The sequence below is a fragment of the Ornithorhynchus anatinus genome, chromosome 3 (genome assembly GCF_004115215.2).
Source record: "Ornithorhynchus anatinus isolate Pmale09 chromosome 3, mOrnAna1.pri.v4, whole genome shotgun sequence".
Classification (NCBI taxonomy): Eukaryota; Metazoa; Chordata; class Mammalia; order Monotremata; family Ornithorhynchidae; genus Ornithorhynchus; species Ornithorhynchus anatinus.
Window position 1 is genome coordinate 54,032,897 of NC_041730.1, and position 23,253 is coordinate 54,056,149.

The 23,253-nt window shown below is 43.3% G+C and overlaps 1 protein-coding gene across 2 annotated transcripts in view; it reads right to left on the reverse strand.

Moving 5' to 3' along the window:
- Window positions 1-23,253, reverse strand: part of SETBP1 (SET binding protein 1) — a 359,213-nt gene that overhangs the window by 163,947 nt on the left and 172,013 nt on the right. The window lies entirely within an intron of this gene.

Genomic DNA, 23,253 nt, shown 5'->3' on the forward strand with positions numbered 1-23,253 from the left:
TTATTTTAACATTTAAGCACTTATTATGTGACAGGCACTGTACTAAACGCTGGGGTAGATACAAGATAATCAGGTTGAACACAATTCATGTCTCACACTGGCGGAAGCAGTCTTAATCCCCATTTTACAGATGAGGGAATTGAGGGACTGAGAAGTGAAGTGACCTACCCAAGGTCACATAGCAGACAAGTGGTAGAGCGGGAATAGAACCCAGTTCCTTCTGACTCCCAGGCCCAAACTCTATCCACTAGACCACACTGCTTCTTCCTGACATGACTGTACATCGGAGTGAAAAATGCACTAGATTGGGGTGGAAGGTTTCTGAGACTTGCATGGTTGAATACTCCAACAGCATTTATACAATTTTGGTCCCTTCCATGGGACTGTTGCTTGGGGTTTGTGAACCTCTCTTAATATTTAAACTTGGCTGCTACCCTCCTTATTTTGCAGTTGAAACCGATAACTTGAAAGGCTTCTGAGGCCATGGGACAGGTCGTTTTTCCCTGGGTCAAATAATGCTTCACTTGATTTGGGCCCCACCTAATTGGGGGAGTGGATGAACAGAGGAGTACTAGAATCTAAGTGTTATTTATAAAGTCAGAGAACTCAAGCGATCGTCTGATTCTGTGAGCGAGAGAGAAATTTGCTACTTTGGGAAAGAACTTGATTTCTTGGGCCATGAATGGGCTATTGATGACTCTCAGAACAAACAAGAAAGCTAGCAAAATCAAAAATCCAGCCCTAACGGCTGTGGGCACTTTCATTCAGTAGCTTTCGAAATGCTGAAAGAGAAAAAAGCAAATGCTGTTCCCCGATGGGGAACCGACCCAAATTTGAAGGCGTATTTTTCCTAAGGGAATGAAAGAGGAAAAAAAAAAAACAGACCCCCAAGGCAAGAGTAATGAACTCAGCCTGTTTCCTTCTCATGGAAAGAATTAATAGTCATGCAGAGGGAAGACATAATTAAGGGGAGATATGGAGATAGCATTATTCTTGGGGGAAATCTTGAAGTAAAGAGCACTGCTGCACACTGGGCAGGAAAAAACAGGATGCTCAACCATTTGGAAATCCAAATGCACCCGGTTGTCTGCCTGGCCTTAACCTTGAAGGATTTAAAACAAATACACCCAGTTCTACAAAGGTGGAGACTTCATTGGTAGAGCTTCTCTATTAAGGAAAATCACACTGGAATACTCACCCCTTTCCCAACACTATGTAATCAATGATATTTATTGAGTGCTTACTGGGTTCTGAGCACTATACTAAACAACTTTGGAAAGTAATAATATAATAGAGTTGGAAGACACACTCTCCACCCATAATGAGTTTACAGCCTGCAGGAAGAACTTACAGTCTACAAGCGTAACTCAATTTCTTATGTCACTAAATTCACTAAATTCAGACATCCATTGTCAGAAGAGCATTCCTTAATTGTGCCATTGCTTTCTATCCAAAACACACAGTGAAATCATGGGAGAGGGGAGAATTGAATATATAGTCAATGGTATGACACCCTAAAAGGGCTGGCTGTCAATTACACCTGACACTCTTTCTCCATCCAAGTTCCCTGGACCTTGTTTCCTCTGATTCAGTAACCACAATCTCAACCTCTGGGTAAACTGTCAGCAGCATCAATGTTATCAATCTCCTGTGGGAACATCAATGACAGCCCTGGCTCATGTAAGAAAAATGGAAATAAATATACTAGAAAGGCATGAAGGTTTAAACAGACAAGGTAAGTCTTGGGGAAATGAACAAGCTGGTTGTCGGTATTTTAATAAAACCACAAAGCTCCCTTATCTGCTGGAGATCTTTGTATTTTGTTTCAAATGAGGAGACTGTTCTGTGGATACAGGTTAATTTTCCTGAGCATCCAGGAAGATAAATCTTCAGTTACACCACAAAGTAGACCAGGTTTTTGTGGATGGTTTCTCTAGGCTCTATAGAGAACCTGTCCAACATCACTGCCCCAAACAATTTTGAGTGATCCCTAAAGCATTAACCTCGATAAATGGTCTATCTGGAGGGAGATTACAGAAAGAAAGAATAGTGGAGACACAGAACAATTAAAAAGAGCTTCCCATGTTTCATTCCACTGGAAAATGTCCCCAAGGGATAGCCTGAGCCATCTTCAGACGTACGCTTCCTTGGAAAAGGGAGAAGAGTCACCTTGGGCAGATTAGGTAAACCATTATAAATAAATCTGCTATTTGTTAAGTCCTTACTGTGTGCGAGGCACTGTACTAAGCGCTGGAGTAGATAAAAGCAAATTGAGTTGGACACAGTCCCTGACCCATGTGGGACTCACGGTCTCAATTTCCATTTTACAGAAAAGGAAACAGAGGCAGAGAGAAGTGAAGTGACTTGACCAAGATCATACAGCTGACAAGCGGTGGAGCCAAGATCAGAATGGGGTTATAAATGCTAACAAAGACTAATCCAGTCAAAATACCCAGGAGACATTTGAAAATATAAGTGGATACAGTACGGGCCAATGGAAAGAGCACAGGCCTGGGAGCCAGAGGACCTGGGTTCTAATCCTGACTCCTTCACTTGCCTGACCCTAGGCAAGTCATTCGCCTTCTCTGTGCCTCAGTTTCCTCACTCCGAGATTGCAAACCCCATGTGGGATACGGATTGTGTCTTACTGCCATAAAATGTACCTTCCCCAGCACTTAGTACATAATAAGCGCTCAACAAATACCATTATTATTACTTAGCATGTGTTTTGAGCAGTAAAGTATTGCACAATAAGGAAATTAAACCTCATTTGTGTTCCCCTTAAGTCCTTCAGTTAAATGTTGCTAGATGCCAGTCAAGAAACAACACATGGCCTAGTGGATAGACCACAGGCCTGGGAGTCAGGAAACCGTGGGTTCTAATCTCGGCTTCACCACTTGTCTGCTGTGTGGTCTTGGGCATGTCACAACCTCTCTGTGCCTCAATTACCGCATCTGTAAAGTGGGATTTCTGACTGTTAGCCCCAAGTGGGACATAGTGTGTAAAACTGATTAACTGTACCTACCCGAGCACTTCGTAGAGTGCCTGGCAAATACCATAATAAAAAAAGAAGGTGGGAGGAGGGTAATGGGAAAATGCATGGGACTAGAGCAATCCCCAGAAATCTGCCCAGTGGCATCATCTCTCACTGAGGTAGGGCCCTATTCTTGGTTAGTGAATCCAATTGAGGCCACGTGTCTCAGGCGAGGGGAGCTCCCCTGCCTTCTAGATAAGGGGTCTGGGCTGATCTTACGAGTGCACATTATCCCCATCTTCTAGCTGATTGTGCACCGCTTGCCTTTAACCTTCAAATCAAGACATGAAACCATCACACTCCTAAGGCTAAGATTTCAAATATTTTGTCATGATGAGACATCCAGCGCCTAAAAATACACACACCCTTTCCCCGGCGGGTACCACTCCATTGCTCTGGCTTCTTAATCCTGGTACGTTTATAGCCCTTGGGATCGGTTACAACATTAATGTGGATGAAAAAAGAGATCTGATAGCTCTGCGGGGCTTGAGTGCCGAGTAACCGGTTTATTTTTTAGTGTTTACAAGGCTCAACTATGACTTCGGTGTTAAGGTAGCTGCACATGTACACAGATCTGGATTCTCTGTGTGTCACCAGTACAAGCACATATTTTTGGAGGAAAATGCAACAGTCGCTGTGCGGCCTCTGCCAATGGAACGATCTGATGGTTGGAAGTGAGAGAATTGAACCCTGAATTTCCTCGGTTGCATATTATCAATGTTCGTCACCAACTTAAAGGATCCCAAGTCAACCGTTTCAGTATAAAAGAGAATTAGGAATTTCTGGTCTGCGCAATGACCTCCCAAACTGTAAGCTTGCTATGGGCATGATACGTGTTCACTAACTCTGTACTCTCCCAAGAGGGTAATATAGTGCTCTGTACATAGTAAGGGCTCAGTAAATACCACTGATTGATTGATTATGGATCGCTTGACAGGCTCTAGACTGTAATTCTAGATGGAGTATGACGTGCGGACTAGGATTGGGTGCTCAGAGTGCGGAGTCTGAAACTCTTTCATTGCACCTCTACTGTTTCTCCAATCTATAATTTATTTTACTGTCTCCCTCCAAAAACTGTAAACTCTTTGTGGGCATGGACCATGACTACCAACGCTGTTTTATTATACTTTCCCCAATGCTTACTGCAGTGCTCTGCCCACAGTAAGTGCTCACAAAATACCACTGAATGATTGATTAAAATCTGATCTTGCAACCCCTGTTTAATGGCTCTAAATCATTCTTGCTTCCTGGTTTCAATCGGCAAGGTCACTCTACTTTCCTACCAGTGATTCAGTCTGTGCTGTAACACTCACTGACTGAGGAACTTGAGGCACTTCACCTAACCTCTCTGGGCCTCAGTTTCCTTGCACTGAAGGACAAGGTGATAATTCCCACCCCTCCCTATCCCATGAGGATACGGTTAACATTTTACCCTGCTCATATTGTAATTAATTTTGGGCCCTGGGCCGGCTAGTGATCCCAGATTGATTTGTATGCCAGGCCTGCATCTTGACAAAACATGCGTTACTGCATCCCAATGAAACTTTAATCCAACATCACTTCCAGATGGGGGTGCTCTACAGATCCTTTTTAGAGATACCAGTTAACCCAACCAGGCAGCGACAAAAAAAAACACACAAAAACCCTCAAAACCACATCTCAGATCTGAGACATCCAATCTCCTCCTTCACGCTCATTTGTATGTGGAACACACTGCATGATGTGACGATTCGGAGCATCACGGAGGTGAACCGCCTTCCAGAAGCAGAGTTGGAGCTTCTGCCTATCTGTCAGTCGTGGCACACCACTGATGCCAGAGTACAAATGGTGCTTTGTGACACACTAACCTCTCTACCTGATGCTTCATATGTTATATCGTGTTTTGGGGGACTCCTCCTTTCCTCCGGGGTCTGTGGAAAGACAAGCCCCACCACACTCGAATCTGAGTACCGTCTGTATTATCTGAACAACTGCCTGGAGGAGACAAGACAGAGTAAAACAAAATGCAATGGCCTAAAGGGTCTCTGCAATACTAACCGGCATGAATGGCCTGCCATTCATCAGAGCTTCCAGACTTGCAACTTTCCCCAGCTAGAACTTAGCTATCGGGAACCTGCTGCTTTGCCCCCGATGTTTGTCTAAAAATAGGAACCCGTTCTGTCCCAAGCAGCCAGGGCGTCAGGTGGCAGTAGGGCAGACTCAGGTGGGAAGACGGGCTGGGCAGCAGGGGAAGTGTCAGGTGACATTCCAGTTCTTTACAGGGAGAGGGAGACTGGGCAGGGGCTGGAAGGGAGTCTGCTGGGCTGTGGGCATTACGGAGGGCCAACTGGCACAGCAGCCTTGGCACTTGCAAAGACAGCTTTTCCTCTTGCTAGATGACAGACCAGTGGCCAGAGCCTGGGGTTGAGGCTGAAGCAGCAGAAAAACAAGGAGCGGGAAATACAAGGTGCCAAATTTTTTCGCCCTCTACGCCTTCCCGGCTGTGACCCCAGGGAGAAGGCTGATTGCCTGGCCAAGTTTTCTGCTCTCAGTCGCCATAGATACAGTTTACACTCAATCTGTCAATCAAGCAGATGCTGTTCCTTAAATGCCGGTGATTAGCTCCCTTCCTCAATTAGGAAAAAAAAAGAATCCCAGCTCTCTCACAAAGTGGCTAGAGCGACACACCCATTAATTTCCACGGAGGCAAATGTAAACAGAAATGAATGCTCTTGCAAACTTTCCAAGGGAGATTATGATTTATTTATTTGTTTTCCTTCACCAGCAAGAATGGGAGAAACCGTCTCTCTTCCCTCTTCTCCCCCCCAGCACCCCACTCCAAAGATCTACATTGCACTTGACATCCAACCAAACAACTCTCGAATGTGGAAAACAAGTGTCCCGTCCTTATTTGCCAGTATTAAGACTTAATGAACTCTTGGCACACACTCCACTCCCAAAGCTAAATGTTTGTGATTGCTGTTTAATGGCGAACTGTCCAATTCTCTGAGATGCCAAGAATCCTTGCTGGTAATCAGAAATATGTATTTATTGACTGACTGGTTAATCTATGGAGAGGGTTTCTGGGAGACCATCACCACAGTCACTGAGCACTGCTGAGCAGCAGCTGTGCTCCACTCCATTTAAATCACCAAAGAGGCTGCAGTAGATTTGCTGGGGTTGAGGGGTTGTGGGGGGAGCTGACTCAAAGCAGACCTCTCACCCCCCAGTGATAATCTCCCCGGCTAGAAATGAACAGAGAAAAGAAAGAGGAAAATTTGGAGCTCTCAGTGCAAGAGACTCGCTGCAAATGAACATTCAGAGTAAACAAAGCCCATCAGTCCCGGGAAGAGTCCGGAGCATGATTGCACTAAACAAATCACGATGGAATCAGCAATTGGCAAAGTAATTGGCGTTATTACAGCTGATGGAAAATTTCTGATGCCGCCCATGTTCTCCTTTGAAATAATTCTCAGCCATTTAATTTGTTCATCGCTCGTTCTGCTGATTGCTCTTTTCTGCTGGAGTTTATCAGGAATAAATGGGCTGTCTCCATAGAACAAGATTTCAGAGCTTTCCCCACGACCAGACGAGTTAGCCCAAGACTCGATTTTGCTCAGATGACACAGTGAACAAGAGGAGGATGGTAATACTGATTTCACTTCAAGTCGTACATTTCCCAGCATCAACTCAAGAGATACTTAATGTTCTTCTTTATATCAGATAATGGCTAGTGACAGGCAAATCACAAAAAGATTCCAATGCTCACAGAGGTTCAGGAGAACTGGTTTGGCTCGGGAATGGAAGCAGGAAATATTGGAAGATCTGATTCCCAGAAGCCCCTTAAGGAATCTAGGTCCCACATCCAACAACTATCATTCCTGACGTGCTCTGGCACTCAAGCTTGCCGCTGCCTAAAATCAGGAAAGGGGACACTAAATTTAATCAGCTCCAGTTTTTTTTTTCCTTTTTTCAAGTAAGATCTGTGCTAAAGTTGGCATTCCATACAAAGACAATGTTCTTTTTCCTTTCCCCAATAGTTCTCCTCGATTAGTACCTCCATGACATCCAGAGAAGGAGCATGGCCCAGTGGAAAGAGCATGGGCCTGGGAAACAGAGGACCTGAGTTCTAATCCCAGCTCTACCATTTGTCTGCTGTGTGACCGTGGGCAAGTAATAATAATGTTGGTATTTGTTAAGCGCTTACTATGTGCCAAGCACTGTTCTAAGTGCTGGGGTAGATACGGGGTAATCGGGTTGCCCCACGTGAGGCTCACAGTTAATCCCCATTTTACAGATGATGTAACTGAGGCACAGAGAAGTTAAGTGACTTGCCCAGTCACACAGCTGACAAGTGGCAGAGCTGGGAATCAAACCCATGACCTCTGATTCCCAAGCCTGGGCTCTTTCCACTGAGCCACATTACTTACTTATCTGTGCCTCATCTTCCACATGTGCGAAATGGAGATATAAATACCCATTCTCCCTCCTATTTAGACTGTGAGCCTGACGTGGGACAGAGACTATGTTGTGATTATCTTATTTGCCCAGTGCATTTAACAAATGCTTCTATTATTATTATTATTATTATTGTTATGACAATGTAGATGTTGAATTATGTGTGTGTGTGTGTGTATGTGTGTGTGTGCGTGTGCGCGCGTTTGCTTTTCATGAATGATAATCCCATCCCTTGTCTCAGTTTTGGTGTTTAAAAGTAAAACTGAAAGAAACCACTGACTTTATGGGGGTGAGGAAGAGCAAAATATACACTGCGACAAAATATAAACTTTGAAACAGCCTTTGAGTATGGAAACACTTAAACACCCCACAATACAATACAAATCTTCTTCACTGTAGCTTTTCACGGGCTATAAACAACTGGAGCGTCCCTGTTCCATGTGCCTTTTCAAGTAAATCTCCCTAGGATGTTAAAAATAATAATGACAAAGTCCAAACACTTGCAAAAAACATTTTGGGAGGGTGAAGCTGAGGATGATCTGAGAGAAAGGAGAAGGGCATTTGTTCATCTATTCAACCTAGTGGTCCAATGTGCTAAATGCTATTACTATGCATTGAAGAGTTTTTCCTCATCCTCTGGCTCCAGTGTGGACAAGCATACGGTTAGCAAATTCCATGTACAGTGCTCTGAACACAGTAAGTGCTCAATAAATATGACTGAATGAATGGAAAGGGCAGGAGCCTGGAAGGCAATGCTCTGCACACAGATAAGCCAAGCAGTGGAAAGTCCCCTTGAGTTAGCACCTAAAAACAAGGGACCAGTGGTCCATTCAGTGTCTCCAAAAAAAAATAGTTATGGTATTTGTTGAGTGCTTACTATATGCCAGGCACCATATTAAGCTCTGGGGTGGATACAGGCAAACTGAGTTGGACACAGTCCCTGTCCCCTCTCCACTGTTGGGCTCACAGTGTCATTCCCCATTTTACAGATGGGTAACTGAGGCACAGGGAAGTGAAATGACTTGCCCAAGGTCACAAAGCAGACAAGTGTCAGAGCTGGGATTAGAACCCATGATCTTCTAACTCCCAGGCCCGTGCTCTATCCACTATGCCATGCTGCTTCTCTACCACCACAGGGCACTTGGAGAGAAAGTGCAATAGCTGCTCTTCTCACAGCTACCATCATATTAAGGGAGGAGCCAATTTATCAGCCTAATTTTCCCTTTAAATACCCATTGGACTAACGTATCTCAATCCTTCTCATGCCTTCAAACCCCACTGAACTTTCATCCCAAACCTTTCCTCTTACCCACTCACTGATTCTTGAGCCTAATGACACATTTGACGTATGTACTTTCCTGTGGTACACAACTTATATGCGCACTTCCACAGTGTGAGGAAGTGTTTCCTTCTGTTCGCTGTGAAACTATCAGCCTCCAGCTTGTAATTCCCAATTGTGCAGGAAGCAGAGAAGCAGGAGTTGCTCCTATCTTTCTCTTGGTAACTCACTACAATATTGATGATAATAGTGGAACTAAGAATAGGGTTTCTGCCACTGGACAATTCAGCAAACCAGATTTCAAATTATTGGTCCATCACTAGACAAATTACCACTCTAGTGCACTATATGTGTCGCCCAATAGGCTATATGGACTTCCTTATTAGGGAAGAGCCACATGGCCTAGTGGAAAGAGCACGGGGCCTGCCTCTGCCAACTGCCTCCTGCATGACCTTGGGCAAATCACTTAACTTCTCAATGCCTTGGTTGCCTCATCTGTAAAATGGGGACTGAATACCTGTTCTCCCTCCTACTTGGACTATGAGACCCATGTGAAATGAGGACACTGTTCCATGTGACTGACTTTTATCCATTCCAGGATTTAGAATAGCAATTGACACATACTAAGCACTTAAAAGAAGAAAAAAATCAAATTGTAGCTCATTATTCAATCCTGGTTCCTATCATGTCCAAATAAAACATTCTATCTTTGACCTTTCACTATCCCGCACTCCACATTTGCTGCTGTTTCTCTGTACTCCAAGTGGTCTTTCTTATTAAGGCACATTCAATGTAGAATATGCAGGTGACCCTCTCCAATCTCCTTCCAATCAGCATCCATGCAGATAATTGCATTCCAGGGTCTTGTGATACTCTCTGCCAGTAGACTGGATCTTGACTGATTAACTAGTGCAAGCTAAGTGAAAAGTGACGGCCACACACTTAGCCAATTAAGCAGTTATTGGGGTACCTTATAAGTCCTAGGATATCTGTGTGGGCAAGACATCCTTTCACTGTCCCCCTCTTTACAACAAAACTACTCACAACTTTAACCTCAAGGGTTAATAAAGCTTCAAAGATGGTAGTGTTTCATCTCCTGGAAGCAGAGGTGATTTGGGGATCACTGACTGATGTCTCTTGGCTAGAATCTATTCAGATTTACAGTTCGTTTCCTATGGAAGATGCAAGAGAAAAGATTAGAACAGTAACAGACACACACACACGCACACACACAATCACCACTCACCTAAAGCAGTTCTCTGAAGACTCTTCTTGGGAAAAGAGTCTAAAATGCAATAGCTCCTCTGACATTAGGATCCCCAAGGGTTTAGCATGAAACACCATAGCCTGCTTGAGAGGTGGATTTGTTGCATCCGCTTATATTTACAAAACGGATACATACAAAAATCAGGAACGGAGCCAAGCAATGCAATTCCTAATACTTGACTGCCCATTAAAAGTGTTTGGCCCAGAAAGGACACTTAGTGAGTAATTTTTAATAGATTAATGAACTATATTAACTGATCCTGAAATGGTTGAGAATTGGGTGAGTTTCAAATGAAAAAAAGAAAGACTTCCCCCTTGCACTGTGATACACAAGATCTTGAGCTCTTCCTGGCCTACCACAAGGTCATATTCCCCCTCCCTCTCAAACACCATGAGAATGAAGCCTTTAAAAGAAGGGAGAAGGGAGAAGGACAGTCACTGCAAGGCAGGTTAACTAGTTTACCCAGGACAGTTCCAATCCTAGGACAGTGCTCTGCATATGATTAAGTGCTCAATAAATCCTATTGATTTACATACTGACTTACATCTTTTCCTAAAATTTCCCAGTTTGCCTTCAGGAATCCGATGAGAAACAATAGTGACCTGGGCGGAGGGAGAACAAGGTGACAGCCAGAAAGGGAAGATTTCTATGCCTCTACGATAACACTGCTGCTGTAGACATGCCTCTTAGCCGCAGATTTAATCATTCATCCTTCCAATTAACAGTGGGGAAGTCAGGAATGTCAGCATCTTTCAGGACTTTATAGATTGCAGGAGAAAGAAATCAAAGTAGGAGAAGTCCTCAGCATTCTGTCTGGTCTGCACATTTATGAAGATGCTCTGTAGATGCGAATAAATATGTTGACTCGACCTGATCTGGAGTAGCTTAGGAAGGAGGACACTTGGGAATGAAGGTTAAAATCTTCATTGTATCTATCTGTTCATTTCTGCCAGTTTACCTCTTCAGTTCAGAGCCTCGGGGCCGGTTTGAAAGCCCAGCAATGTCTCACCATTGTTCTTTCCAATTAGCTGGACTGGAGGGCAGGATCAGAAACTAAAGAGCATCAATCCGATCCATGAAGCCAGCAGGACCCTTTTCAGAAACTGGAGGAAAACTCAAACAACAGCACATCAAGGTGAAGAGGAGGTGTGGCACCACAGGGCATCCCACCTGCAGCTTCCAACCAAACATCTCCTCCCACTGGTCTCAACACTCCCAGGCCCTCCCTGCCACCCCCCAATCCTCACCCCACCCAGTAGGAAACGTGATCACAAAGCCGACTTCTACTCCTGCAATGCCTCAGGCCCTGATGCTTTCCTATGTGTCTCTGCTGCCCATCAAACCGGTATTAAATTAAAATCCAAGCAGTTTCTGGAAAACAGCGTTTGACCTTCTGCACCTCGAGCATCTCTGGAAAGCCACTGCCTCCATCTTTATTGCTTCCTTCAGCCTGAAGTGATTTGATAATTGCATCAGACCCTGTGTCTTAACTCTCTTGCCCCAAGAATTACAATGTTGCCTTCACACGGCCAGCACTCACGATGCACCACTCACACCGCCACTGGAGCCAACGGAGAGATGATATGTCTCACAAGGTTTCAAAGTGCAAAGACTGAACTGCAACAGATGTTTGAAGTTTGTCTAATGAGCCAATTTGAGAGCTGAAAACAACTAGCAGGCCTAGTGGTCCAGCAGCGAGGTCACTCATTTTCCCCTAACGTGCTAAAGAGGAACAATGTATCATGTCTGGCCATAGACAAGGGGGCTGTTGGATTACAAAAGGAGAAAGAAAGGTGAAAACAAGGAGATAATCAAGCATAGATGCTCAGGGATTCCACTTGGGAAATAATAAAGTCTTGTTTTTTGGGGTTTTTTTAAGAGAAAAGGTTTCCTAGTCTTAAGCCTTAAGTCTTTCTCCCTGCTACAGGCCAGAGAAATCTCTCAGACACTTCCTTTGCAATCCCTTTCCTCCCCCCAAGTCACCCTAGGGCCCTCTTGCCCCGCCCCCATCTCCCTCCCTCTTTCTCTAAAGTTAGAATCATAAAGCTGGAAGGCATCTGAGGAGAGCAACCATGCTAATCTCTAGTCTCCAAGCAGTGAATATCAAAACCACCGGGGACAAAGGGTTGGGTTTTTTTTTTCCATAATGAACTCCAGGGATGGAGAAACCAAACCAAATCTCTCACTAGGTCATTTCAGAGTTGACTCCACCGATAGTTAAAAGGTTCTTTTGTATTCTGAGACCAAATCTCCCAATGCAATTCAGTTTCTTTTTGGTCAGCTCCCAGTGAATATGAAAAGCAACTGGACAGTTTCCTCTCCATAAAATCTCTTCAGATTCTTGAAGATGGCTCAAAGTCTCCTCCTACATCAGCAGTGTGATTTCATGTTGAAGGGAGACAGCAGAAAAGAAAAGCAGCTCAAAATCTAAAAGGCTACAAATCAATTGATGGCATTCACTGAGTGCTTAGTGTGTGCCGAGCACTACACTAAGCACCTAGGAAAATACAATATAATTGATTTGGTAAACACTATCCCTGCCCACAAAGGGTTTACAGCCTTCAGGCTGTTTCTCAATTATTTTAATACTCATGAAGGATAAAACTGGCACCAAAGCCAATAATCAAGATCCAAGCTAATGAAGAAATCTAGAAATCACAGAAATCTAAAGATAATCCAGTAAAATCTTTTTAGGCAATCATTTTAAGTTTCTGACCTTTTGCCAGGGAGGCTGATGAAGAGTTGAAGGAACTCGATTGCGGTTCATCTTATCTTCACCCCACCAACGCTCTATGTTTGAGTTAACCAATGGTGAAATGGGCAAGCTGGGCCACTGAGGGAGAAGCAGGAGAATTCACAACACCAGCTAATCATCCCGTGGCTAATTCTACCAATTCTGCTGTATTACTCTCCCAAGTACAGTGTTCTGTATACAGTAAGATCTCAATAAATACCACTGATGGACTGACTGACTGAGAATTGACTGCCTACACATCATCTCTTCCTTCTATAATCAAACACATTCTCCAATGACTGATTCTAATGTTAAAACCATTGTAAAGGCTTGGAAACAGTAGTGACCATAGGAATTTAAGACAGGAAAAAAGAGAGTGCAAGGTGGCTCTGAGGTGAGGTTTAGATTCTAATCCCAAACTGACACTTCCATAGTTTTAACTTTGTAATTGGTGTAAAGAGCCAAGATGTATTTCTTTTCTGCTTTAGGTCATGATGTTGGGAGTTGCGGGGCGGGGGGGGGAGCCGGGGGTTGGAGAAGATAATGGTAATGGGGAGAATTATACCATGCCATTTATTTGAACACCTGCTGACAATGTGAGGATGCCACAGGGCACAGAATATACTTGGAGCAGGTGGGGCGTGGGGAAGTGGTGGGTGGAGAGAGTAATCAGGTAGGAGAGAAAATTCCCATTATACAGCAAGCATCTCTAAACCGTAGACATGGCTATTTGCAGACTTTTCAAAGCAATGTGTCCTTAAGCAGAGACAAGCAGATGGCTATAAGGGATTGCTCAGTATCGGCAAGCTGTTTAGACTTGACGGATCTCTTTGTTGTGATGGCCTCCTGACATCTTTTGATTTCCTCTTGCTTCATTTTTTCTTCCCTTGGCTGCAAGGGGTGGAGGTTAGAGCTCCTGAAGGGGGTCTTCATGCAGGAGATCTCCTAAGGGGTCACATTTAAAGATCTGAGGGTTGGGTTTGAGTTTCTCAGTGAAAGCCCAGGGGTGGAACCGCATCTGGGAAGACCACCAGCAGAAAGATTAATCTCCAGTGACTTCAGGAAGAGAATGACTTCATTCTCCTTCCTTTATGGAGCACAATTTTTTAACTTAGATTTCCACTGCAAAGTGAAAAAGTTCCTTCTTCTCTGATTATAAGAGAGTTTCTTTTATCTGGCTATGCCATTTCATAGAAAAATTCCCAGTAGCCTTTAAACGCAGGAAATATGAACTATTCTGACCAAAACTGATCAAGACGTTTTGTTTCAATTTCTTCGTTCACAGGAGCTAGAGGATTCTGAATCGGTAACATTTATTAACCCAGGGACAATCCATAGGAATGGAGAATACTCCAGACTTTCTGGAAAACACCTAGAGAGCATCTTCTTTCATGACTAAGTGTCAAGGCTAGTCTCAACTAATAAATATGCTCTCAAGATGCATACTGCTGAGATTAAATAGATACGTCTTGTTTAGAGTAGTCATCGGTTTCCTATGAGAAAACATAAAATTGGAATTCAACCTCATCTGTGATTTCAGTTCCCAATATGACTAAAGCAAAAAAGCAAAGAGATAACAAATGTACATATGTACGAATTTGTGCCTGATTTTTTGGTGTTATTTGATCAATCAATAGTATTTATTGAGCGATTACTGATGCAGAGCACAGAGGGTTTGGGAGAGGACAATGCAACAGAGTTGCTAAACATGTTCCCTGCCGACAATGAGCTTAGAGTTGGGCAAATGTGCTTTGTGAGCCCTGGAGTGCTCATAACATCATTCATTTGAGGAGTTTTCAAATTTAGCAGTCTATCACCAAGAATGCCAAAGGGAAGAAATCAAAGTAAATTAGAAAACAGAACATTATTGAAGATAATCCCTGAATATGACTGATGTTGAACAACATCATCTGCAGAAATTCTCCCCCCACCAGACAATCAGACAATTATTTGGGGTCTTCTACCAGAACCAGCCCCACAGGCACTTCTTTTGTAGAGAAACACTGAAAATGCCACAGCACATATGTACATATCTTTAAATTATAAATTATTTATTGATATTAATGTCCGTCTCCCCCTCTAGACATAGTAAGCACTTAATAAATACAACTGAATGAATAAATGACTGTAAGCTCATTATGGACAGGGGATGTGTCTGCTAATTCTGTTGTCTTTTACTCTCCCAAGTGCTTAGTACAGTGCTCTGCACACAGTAAGTGCTCAATAAATATGACTGATTGATATGGCCTTGGGCTTCATAAAAGAAGGATTCAGTTCATACCAAAGGCACATTCAATCAATCAATCAATGGTACTTACTGAACCTTTACTGTGGACACAGCACTGTACTAAGCACTTGGGGGAGTACCATATAACAGAGTCGGTAGACATATTTCCTGCCCACAGTGAGCTTACAGTCTAGAGGGGGAGACAGACAGCAATATGGATAGAGGGACTAATGGCAAGAAAGACATATTAATACCTGACACAACACTTTCTGTAACAACAGTGATCATGGAAATGACATCAGCCTACCCAGCCCCTGGAGGGGTTGTTTCAGATGACATATTCTATAGAGCCTCCCAATCCAAAGCTCCTTTCTTACTGCACGCTCCCTGTCATTTTCAAGGGCATCACCGAAACCCCAGTTTATGGAATTCTTAGAATGACTCCAGTGTCTGACTTAGAGAAAAGCTAATTCTCTTTAAATTCCAGCCCTGGATACCAAACTATTTTGGGATCATCAGATGCCAGTCCTAATTTGAACCTCCCTCAAAGGTCCTGCCATTTACAGAAACACTGTGTTGGAAGTCACTTCTGTTATTTTGCGATGGATTGGGAAAATGAAACATTCCACATGGGGCAATTATCTTGTGAAGTCTCATTTCAGATTTACAAACACAAGCTTTCCGTGTGGGAAAACACAGAACTCAGCAGGACCAGGGGTTGGCTTTACTTTCTATGAATTAACAAATTACTACTAATAAATACTGCTGCAGCTCTTAATAACAATAATGATAATTTGGCTTGTTTTTATGTTGAATCTTTATCATAATTACATATTCCACTCCATTTATCACATAGGTCCTGCTCCACTGGTTTTTGATTCATATAAAATCCTGGATCCCATGAGTATGGATTTATTGAGCCCCTTGGAAACACAAAGGTTTAGTAGTTAAGTCCAGAGTTTTATTGGGCCTGGGTGAGTTGCCCATTTCCATGCTAAAAAGCACAGGTCACAAACAATTAACCTAAGTGAAGTCACTATCACAAAACGGGTATCATTGAAAACTGAGGATATCGGTGCATGGGATACAGCTATCCTGCTTCCTTTAGAAGGTACAATCCCAGTCCAAAGAAAGGAAGAAACATCTCTGTTTACTTGTCTGAGTTTGTTTTGCCTACAGACATAGAGTTGGCATACATTTTCCCCTTAAGGCCCTTTCTAGTCCTGGAAGTGCATGATCTCTTTAATCATAGGATATTCTTGAGACACACATATGTCACAACTTGCCTTGAGCTAGGAGCTTAGGTCATCATTAATTATCATGCTTTACAATATGGCCTGACAGAGGAACACCTTTTTGTTTACACTATGTGCTGTAGTGTAATTTGTATTGGGAGGATTTTAGACCATTTTGGAACTGATAGTTACACAGTATTCTACAGGAATACCAAGTAGACATGCCAGGTTGATTGGATTCTACTTTCTTTCCAGAGGCAGAAGAGTTCATGATGATGAGTGTCTTTGGGCACTTGGCATTCACCCCACAGAACTTATGTGCATATTTGTAATTCATTTATTTATAGTAATTCCTGTCTCTCCCTCTAGTCTGTAGGTTTGTTGCGGGCAGGGAACATGTCTACCAACTCTACTGTACTGCACTCTCTCAAGTGCTTAGTACAGTGCTCTGCTCACAGCAAGCATTCAATAAATACTATTGATTGGTGGATGATAATGATGATGATATAATAATAACAACAGCAATGATATTTGTTAAGTCTTATGATATTTATTAAGTCTTACTATGAACCAAGTGCTGGGGTAGATGCAAGAGCATCAGTTTAGACATGGCCCCTATCCTAAATGGGGCTCAAAGTCTAAGGGGAAGGAAGAACAGGTACTTAATCCCTCGCTTTTGTGAGGAGGAAATTGAGGAACATAAAAGTTAAGTGACTTGTCCAGGGTCAAATAGCAAGCAAGTGACAGAGCCAGAAATAGAGCCCATGCTCTCTGACTCGCAGGCCTGTGCCCTTTCCACTAGGTGTAACTGCTTTTCTATAGCAACAGACAAATGTTGGGCTGTGAATTCAAAACTTGACTCTGTCTCAATTCTGGGATCCCTTGGAAAATTAATCAAACAATCCCCAGTTTTGACCATCTTCCCCTCCCTTTGGAAAATAATGCCAAGATATTGACATCTTACAGGGCTAGGGAATGTTTTTTTGAGGGATAGGGCGTTGGTAGTAAACACATGCGTAAATATTTTTGTAGAGGGGAGTGCTTTAGAAACTCCATTTACAACAATTTAGGATCATTCTTTGGTCCTTTGATGGGGGGCTTAGTCTTCTTGAAAACTTGCATGGTGATGCTGGTAGTGCCTAGGACACCTCACTGCCTGGCAGGAATTGGATGCTGACAAATTGAATATTATGGCTGTTTGAAATCTTAATAATTACAACAAAGAACCAGAAGGTTCATGTTAAAATTTGCAAAAGTCTTCCAGAATCAGCTAAATTTTATCTATATTTTTGGGTCTGGAAAACCCACTTGATATGCAAGTCATCGGATGGGTGGGAAGCTCACCTTTCTGGACAAGGGGCGTTTCTCAAAAGAGTCCTAGAGAAAATTCCTAAAATAAAGGGCTCTTTCACTACCACTGATTGATTTTCATTTCTGTTTATAGACAATGAATTGGGACAAGACGCTAGCAAATTATCTGAATAATTCAAGTCCCGCCTCCCCTAAATACTTTCAGTCTCACTTATTTGGATAATGAATACACCACACTTCCACTTGATACATCCAGAAAATTGGGTTCAAAATGTAGTTTGGGGCCTGAATTGCACTGATAATTTGTTCATGCAGTCCATCTACTGATGTCTATTGAAAGCCATGGTTAACATGACCCCACTGAAAATAAAACAAAAACAAAAATAATCACTTTTTTCCATAGGATATGAAATAAAGATTGAAGCTTTGTGCAGAATATCTGATGCAATAACACTGAAAGAAATCTTAATGGGTCCTGGGATCACCTTATCCAGCCTGTTCTCCAATCAAAGAAATGTGTCCTGATATATCAAAACATTTATTGTGCAAAAAAAAATGGCTAAAATGACTTAATGGAGAAATGTAAAAGCACCAGCAATGCCTGCACAGCGACAGCCATTAATAAAATGTCTGGAATGAAAAAAGAGGGCAGTCTTTCATGATATTATGAATCTCTTTGGAGAGAAATGGAAATGGTTTCTGCAGGGTTTCCCTTCCCAACTCCCCAGCCTTTGGAAAATGACAAATTTCTTCCAGAGTACCAAGTGTGTTGCTTTGTGTGTTTCACAGTTAAACTAGACAGATGTAACCACAATAGTTTGTTGAATGTTTCTAATGTCTAACATTATCACAAGCAATACTGTAATCTCCACTCCAGACAAGGCTCTACAGACTCTTCTGCCTTCTGAAACATCTTGTCCACAGTTATTTCGAGAGATTTCAAATGGACCAGTTTTAATCCTTAATGCCCAGATCTGCACAATTATTTTGACTCAGAGGTAAAAGAAAGCTCTCTGCAAATGCAACACAGAGCTTCCAGGGGGATAAGTGTTATTCAGAAGGTGCAAAATTGATAAATTAACTCCTTATTTTTTAGAAGTAAAGCAACTCATCAGAATTCAAATTGCTTTTCACCCTTCCAAGTGGTGTTATTATCATTGACAGGGCTCTAGCTGTGCATAGCTCTCTGACACTCAGATGGCCAAAAAAAGCCTTGGTCAGTGCCCCAGTGTATTTCAGCTCTCAGTGGGGCCAAGAGGACTTCAGTGTTTAAGGGAGTTGCATCAGGAAACCCTAGTTCATCCAAGTAATTACTAATATCTCCAAAGACATGATTACCTTCAAGCATTTCAGCCCTTCACAGCTAATGGTGAATATTTGGTGGTGCGACAAAGATGATTCTGGTTTTAAGTATATCAAGAGAGCATGGCATTCTCTACAGTCTCTGGCATTAGAGGGCATGTGTGGTAAAATGTTGGTATTTGTTAAGCGCTTACTATGTGCCGAGCACTGTTCTAAGCGCTGGGGTAGACACAGGGGAATCAGGTTGTCCCACGTGGGGCTCACAGTCTTAATCCCCATTTTACAGATGAGGTAACTGAGGCACCGAGAAGTTAAGTGACTTGCCCAAAGTCACACAGCTGACAAGTGGTAGAGCCGGGGTTCGAACCCATGACCTCTGACTCCAAAGCCCGTGCTCTTTCCACTGAGCCACGCTGCTTCCCTATGTGTGTGTGTGTGTGGGAAGAGTCAGGTAATGGAGACTGATGGCTATTCTCCCTCCTAGATTCTGGGCAGGGACTCGTCAATTGTCTCTGAAGGTTGAAACAGAAAGCAGGTCATGAAGATGTATCAGGGTAAGGGCCAGGGTCAGAGAACACAGGTAAGGTTCATTCATTCACTGAATTGTATTTACTGAACTCTTACCATGTGCAGGGCACTGTACTAACAGCTTGGGAGAGTATAATGATAAAGAAATACACTCCCTGCCCACAACGAGCTTACAGGTTGCCTGAAGGGCCCTAACAGATATAGGTGGCCAACAAAGAAAAGGCAAATAAGTTATGGGGACACCCACTATTCCCCCTTCTCTGCTTCCCGCCCCTCCATTTTTATACCTGCTGGGCCATTATAATCTCTAAATGACATTTAGGAAACAGGATGCTTATAACGGCTCTGATGATGGGTAGCATTTCTATTAAGAATTGATTATACTAAGGCTCAGGCCCAAATTTTCCTTGGTCCTCCAAGCACTAACTGGAAACAAATCCTCTTGCTAGGTGGATCCATTTCAGTGGGACCCCATAAGTACAGCTCTGAGCCCAAGGGAGAGGTACGCAATCTTACCATGGTTTGCAAATCAAGACAGTGTCCATGTCATGCTTTTTAAAAAAAAATCACCATCACCACCATCTATGGTGGCATGGGCAGTGATCATGTCAACCAAGTGTATAGTACTATACTAAGTTCTTAGTGCAGGGCCTGGTCCACAGCTATGGCTCAATAAATACCACTTACTGACTGATCAACATTCACTGAACAACTCAGAGCACTGTCCTAGTCAAACCAAATCTGCCTATTCTATGCAAGCTCTAGGGGAAAATGGACAAAGCATAGGACATAGTCACTGCGTTCAAGGAGCTTCAAGTTGAATGGGGAAGGCAATGTGGCAAGTCCTTTTACCCTGGGGATGGACACATCGGAAAGAAATCCAGCATTTATAACAGGGAATGATTCAACCACTGACATTTGCAAGATGTGAACATTTCTCCTGTCTCTCCATCTCCCTCTGTCTCCTCTCCCGTCTCCCACTCCCCCACCAGCCCTATCCAGGTGCACTGAAACTCCCTGAATTGAGTTCAGATCCAAAAGGGAAAGAGATTCCTGTAGAATTCACAGGGCCCATGAAGTTATCATGGACAGCTTTCACACTGCATAAATGATATATACACATAATAAAAGGAAAAAAATACATTCTCCAGAGGGTTAAGGGGTCTCTGTTTACTGCACGATGACACTGACCATGGTATTTATTCTTTATCACTAAATAGAAAAGCACCATCCCAGGAGTTGTGGGATTATGTTGACAAAAGAAAAGCAAAAATGGTGGCGCAGGTCTGTTGTAATGGACCATGGAATTTGGAGGGAAGACCCAAGCCAATTCAAAGTGGTACAACGAAGTGGGTAGATATCATTTGCTTAAAGTGGTTTAAGATGATGGGAAAAGAGTGATGCTATCTCCAGATGCAAGGAGACACAAAGTAAGGGGCAGTGAGAGAGAACGGGGGAAAATAGAAAGCTGCAGGAGGCATTTTACTGTCAACAGTCTCCCAGTGCAAACTGCACAAACCTTTGCTGGCATCTTAAAAAGTGGATTCAAATCTCACCACCTCCTGCTGCTCCGGTGCCCAACCCCAGAAATGGACTGTCGGGAATAGGCCAGCTCTCTTTCCCAGCAAATGGACTGAGTGACCTTCAAAGGTCTTCCAACCTTTGATTTATAAGGCGCTTTGAATGCATTTGTGGCTGTGCTGGGCTTGCAAGTTATGTGCTTATTCTCGAGCTAATGAATATATAAAAAAAGATGCCCTTTATCCTCATCGTACATCTGCTCTCTCTGTGGACATTAGCACGAACCCAAAGACAAACGGATGGACAGTACATTTAAGCTCAGCCAGCAATAAATCTGCAGCTCTCTATGCTTTCAATGCTGAGAGCCATCAAAGATTACTGGAGAAATCATGACTATTTTCCTTGAGAGGTTGCAGTGGTAAGGGGCTTCAAGAAAAATCCTCCTAAATGCAAGTGATAAGTGTGGACTGTGTGAAACTTGACAGGCCCGATTACAGTTATCATGGTGAGGGGCCAGTGGTAAACTCCCTGCTGAAAGGCAGTGACAGTTCTTAGGAGGGAACATTCCAGTGAATTATTGGCGGCATCAGTATGTATGGAGCTGATTTTGATCCGAGTCCCAGAGTGGGGAAAATCACATCAACCAACGATTTGATGGGGCTATGTCCCAAAGGTGTGGGGGAACTGGGTTTGGAGAACCATCCAACAGGGGCTTGAGGCATATCTGCATCCTTTATGACCTGGGCATCCAGCCCAGCCACAAAATTCCCAGCACAGTTTAGCTTCTGAAAGGCTGGGCCAATACAGAGCTCTAGAAAGCTGCCTCCAACCTCAGGAAACAATGAACTGAAGAAGGTTGTGCCCACCAGTCAATCACTTAATTGGATTTAGTATTTACTGTGTGGAATATAACAGAGTACAATCTAATAGAATCAATAGACACATTCCCTGCCCATGACGAGCTTATTACAGTCTGGAGGACCACAAACTGGTACCAATCTCATTTCTGCCCCTTCTTAATTTTCAAAACCAGGCTCCACTAGGTTTGGGATTTCAGATGGAGACAGGTGGAGCTTTGGCTTGTTTTGGATTGTGTTCTCTCTTTAGTCCTCTAAGTTGATGCCCGATCCAGTGATTGGTCAGGTGCCAAGATGGCTGTTGGGATTCGGACTCCATCACTAAAGGACATGAGGCAGCATGACCCAGTGGATAGAGCACGGGCCTGGGAGTCAGAAGGACCTGGGTTCTAGTCCCGGCTCCTCCACTTTTCTGCTGTGTAAACTTGAGCAAGTCACTTCACATCTCTGGGCCTCAATTACCTCATCTGTAAAATGGGGATTAAAATTATGAGCCCTGTGTGGGAGAACGACTGTGCCCAACATGATTATCTTGTATCTACTCCAGCACTTAGAACAGTGCTTTACATAGTAAACGCTTAACAAATACCCTCATTAATATTATTATAGTAGCGTCAGACTTTGCTAAATGATCAGAGTTTAAAAGACTGGCCACTGCCTCGCTCAGACAACACTCTTTAGTTTTTTTTGGCCTCTTCTGCCTACTCTCCACCCAGCCTCGGACACATCTCTGCAGGCCGAGGAACACAATAAGGTTGTAAGCTCATTATGGGCAGGGAACATGTCTGCTAATTCTGTTGTACTGTTGCACTCTCCCTAGTGCGTAGTACGGTGCTCTGCATCGAGTATGCACTTAATAAATACCATCGATTGACTAATTGATCAGCAGTGCCTCTGCCTGTTCAGAGGTAAGCTATTCCTGAACATGTCTCACTTGAGCTCCCTCATTTTCCAGAGAGCCGCCGAGGGGAGGGCAGCCGGGGGAGGGTGGGGGGGGGGAGTGTCAGTTTTGGATAGGCTCATCTACTCTATGGAAAGCCAAGGAAATACATTTCAGCCAGCAATGAGAAGGTCTAGGTCTCCTCCAGTGATGGAGGAAGAGTTGAAGTTGCCCGAAAGGTGGCCCTATAGAAGAGCAGAGACACCTTACCCATTCATTTAGAAAACTTGCCCCGAACCGATACTAAGAATCCCATTTCTTCCTTCCCAGCCATTTAAAAGGTTACACGTGTGTCTGTGCCTGTTTTCCAACACACGGCAAGGTGGATGATTTCACACTTTTACCTGTGGTCAGGCAGATTACAGAGTTTTACCTTTTGCTGTTTTTTTGCTGGGTTTGCCCACGGCATTTTTAAAGCTGCAGCCTGTACTGAGATAATAGGCGGCCCATTTCTCCCTTAACTAGAATCAGCAACAAATCAACCATCTGCCACTACAGGGGTCTGAGATTAACCCAGTCACTGGACCGTGACTGCAAGGCATTTGCACATTTAGATTACAGAAATTTGAGTCTACCATCTA